We start from the raw sequence: 3,517 nt of genomic DNA on the forward strand, positions 1-3,517 counted from the left end.
AATAGTGGCAACAAATAATTCTTGATTGGAATGCACAGAGTAGGTCATGTCAACTTTTAGTGAAACTTATGTTTTGATATTTGTATATTTGAATAAAATTGACCAATAATAATGAAAAAAAAAGAAAATTAAATATAATTGTTTTTGGTCATGGGTTACCTTAAAAGGTGAAAAAAAAGTTGGTAATATTTTTTTCTACATTTCCTAAAACTAGTTTAATGTCATGAGGTTCTTTTTGACCCCTGAGGACCATGGGTGCTATAAAAATGTATAAAACATGTAAAAATGTATGAAGAAAGTTCAAATTTATATTATCTGTAAAGGATGCAGAGGGGCACATATGCTGAAAATGTTGCTATGTTTCTAGAGGTGCTATGTGTGTATTTAATTCAAATGATTATATTCAGCTTCATACTGATTTTTATGAGTAAGTGATACATTAATTCAGTTATTTAAAACATTAATAACACATTATTGTTACATTGCTACAATGCTCACGGTTTCATCCTGTTCTAGATAAACACTACTTCACCTAAGAGACTTGAGTATCCAGTTCTTCGTTGACCTTCAGCATTCAGTTGTTTGTCTTCACCTTTTCAGGTAAGCAATTTTAAAAAAATGCTTTTGTAATGTTGAGAAACACTGAAATTATTATTCATAAAGAACTTCAACCACTGTTCTGTGATGTCATGTATAGTGATATACAAATATATCTGAAGGAACGGTGTATTTGGGATAATCAATATTATTAGTATTATTCATGTATTTATTTATTTTTAAATCAGAGAATGGGGGGAAAATAGATTATTAGTACAAAAACTAGCAACTAGTAAACAAAATTGGTAACAATAATGTTCATTAATTGACGCTTGGTCAAACTCTCATCTAATTAAGTATTGCTGTCTCATTAACATGTTGTATTTATTTATTTTGTAGGCTAAAACCTGAGAAGCCATCACCATGTTGTTGTTTGTTGTATTTCACATTATGCTGATTTTTCAGCATGTGGTCCTCAATATATAGTATAGAACTCACTGTATTTTCTGACTTTTCCAGGTTTCCTGTGTCCAGCATCTTCAAGACAGACTAAGCTAACTTTTCATATTTCTTGCACATTTATATTTAGGTTAGGCTTATAGTAGAGTATTTAGTTTGTATAGTTGAGCTTTTTATGCTGGTCTAGGGACAGTTAAGTTAGCAAATTAATTTAGGTCAGATCACTTACAGTTGCATATTATTGTTACAATTGTGTTATTTTGTGAGTTTAGTTTTTGTGAGAGAAGACCACTGCTTCCAAGATGCCGCTCAGAAAGTGCTTTGGACAACTCTCGACCTTGCAGATCCTGCCCCACTTAGCCCAACTACTTCCGACCATGGGGTACCTCAAAGACCTCCGTCAACCAGCCGGCTGTGGATGATGGATAACACACCCACAACTCCTTCTCCAGTTTACAAGGTATGGGTTTGTTTTTTTCCCCATCACAGTGGACACAGACATGGCCTGATAATACAATCTGCTGTCTTAACTACTTCCTTTGAATAATAAAATATTAATTCACAATTGAGTATTTATAATGTATGAATAAATTTGCTATTGTGTGTCATCAGGTTCTGAAAAGACACCCCCACAGTCCAAGAACAGCTGGATGACCTCTGGACCCACTTGCCCCCGTTCACCAGTTGAAAAGATAGGCTTTTTAAAAAATTCTTCAATTGTTAATTCTGCACAAAGTGATACACAAAACATTGTATGTATTCCATTTCAACAAACACAAACATGAAATGTATATTTAAATACATGACTTAATGCAAATCAATCATACTAAACATCTTTTTTTTTTTTAAACCAACCATTGCACACACTTCCATCCAAGGAGAGGTTACATCTTGATGGTAACTTTTTAGATTAACAAAACTTTTGTGAGATTTGTAATTGTTGTTTCTGGGGAGGGGGCAGAGAGGGTAAGTCTAAACATTGCATGTAAGTGACCAACACCAGGCAGTCGCCGGTTCGCATGGTCTCAGTGGCAGAGTTACTGGTTTGCATGGTCTCAGCGACAAAGGTACTGGTTCACATGGTCTCAGCGGCAGAGTTACTGGTTCACATTAGCCTGGCTAACACCAGACCAAATCTCATTGGAGATTAGGTCTGGACACCTTCAATGCATTTCTCCGTAGAGGAGGTGTGGTTTACGATCCTCCGGAGCCGTTTATTGGGCGCTTAGAATGTCTATCAAAGCGTCGTAGGTAGCTCTTAGCCAATCAGATCAGTTATACCAGATGACGTAGTAGAGCAACAGAGATGGATGTTTGTTGTGTGTGTGTCTGTGAGAGAGTGTTGCTGCTGCTTTGCTTCTCCAGTTCTCGCTTTCTGCAAGATTATTTATTTTCACGCTTTATTCCCCCTCATGTCATTCAGCCACACACATCCACTGATTTTATGGGCAACAAACAAGCTGCTGCGGGTCTCTGGGGGCTCCGCTGTCCCCCGATTCGGAGCGAGATCACCGGCGGTGACCGGCGGTCTCACCGGCTCGGCGCAACGAGCCGCAGAAACCGCCCGTGCGGCGCTAATAGCCCCACTACCGGTGATCTGGCTCCGAGCCGGGGGACAGCGGAGCTGCCGAGAGACCTTTCGCCTTTCAACTTTCACTCTAAACTATTTAAAACACCATCTACAGCTAAAGAGAGTTTCGCGTCTGCAGCAGCCATGTTGGATCCGGAAAGCTTCCAAGTGCCGAGTAGTACGCGTCATCGTCTCACCGTCCCTCCCCGCTCTGTGATTGGATCCCTAAAACAGGGCTAGCGAAATCGCCTAGTTGCCAGACTGCCTGGAGGTTCGAAATCAAATTCGAGCGCGCAAGGCAGTCTGGGTATACCCAGGCTAGGTTCACATGGTCTCAGAGGCAGAGTTACCGGTTCACATGGTCTCAGTGACACAGTCACCGGTTCACATGGTCTCAGCGACACAGTCACCGGTTCACATGGTCTCAGCGACACAGTCAACGGTTCACATGGTCTCTCAGCGACAGAGTCGCCGGTTCGCATGGTCTCGGTGGCAGTCGCCGGTTCGCATGGTCTCAGTAGCAGTCGCAGGTTCACATGGTCTCAGTGGCAGTCGCCGGTGTGCATGGTCTCAGTGGCAGTCACCGGTGTGCATGGTCTCAGTGGCAGTCGCCGGTTCACATGGTCTCAGTGGCAGTCGCCGGTTCGCATGGTCTCAGTGGCAGTCGCCGGTTCGCATGGTCTCAGTGGCAGCCGCCGGTTCGCATGGTCTCAACGACAAAGTTACTGGTTCACATGGTCTCAGCGAAAAAGTTACTGATTCACATGGTTTCAGCGGCAGACTTACTGGTTCACATGGTCTCAGCGGCAGAGTAACTGGTTCACATGGTCTCAGCGACACAGTCACCGGTTCACATGGTCTCTCAGCGACAGAGTCGCCGGTTCGCATGGTCTCAGTGGCAGTCGCCTGTTCGCATGGTCTCAGTGGCAGTCGCCAGTGTGCATGGTCTCA

General features: G+C 42.6%; 1 long non-coding RNA gene across 1 annotated transcript; it reads left to right on the plus strand.

The window, feature by feature from the left end:
* The first annotated feature begins 379 nt into the window (after positions 1-379).
* Positions 380-1,151, plus strand: LOC131976625 (uncharacterized). The gene is made up of 3 exons (XR_009394814.1): positions 380-427; positions 517-600; positions 1,057-1,151. It is a non-coding gene; the product is annotated as an uncharacterized LOC131976625 (long non-coding RNA).
* Positions 1,152-3,517: the final 2,366 nt, after the last annotated feature.

The sequence above is a fragment of the Centropristis striata genome, chromosome 8, assembly GCF_030273125.1.
Source record: "Centropristis striata isolate RG_2023a ecotype Rhode Island chromosome 8, C.striata_1.0, whole genome shotgun sequence".
NCBI classification, from domain to species: Eukaryota; Metazoa; Chordata; class Actinopteri; order Perciformes; family Serranidae; genus Centropristis; species Centropristis striata.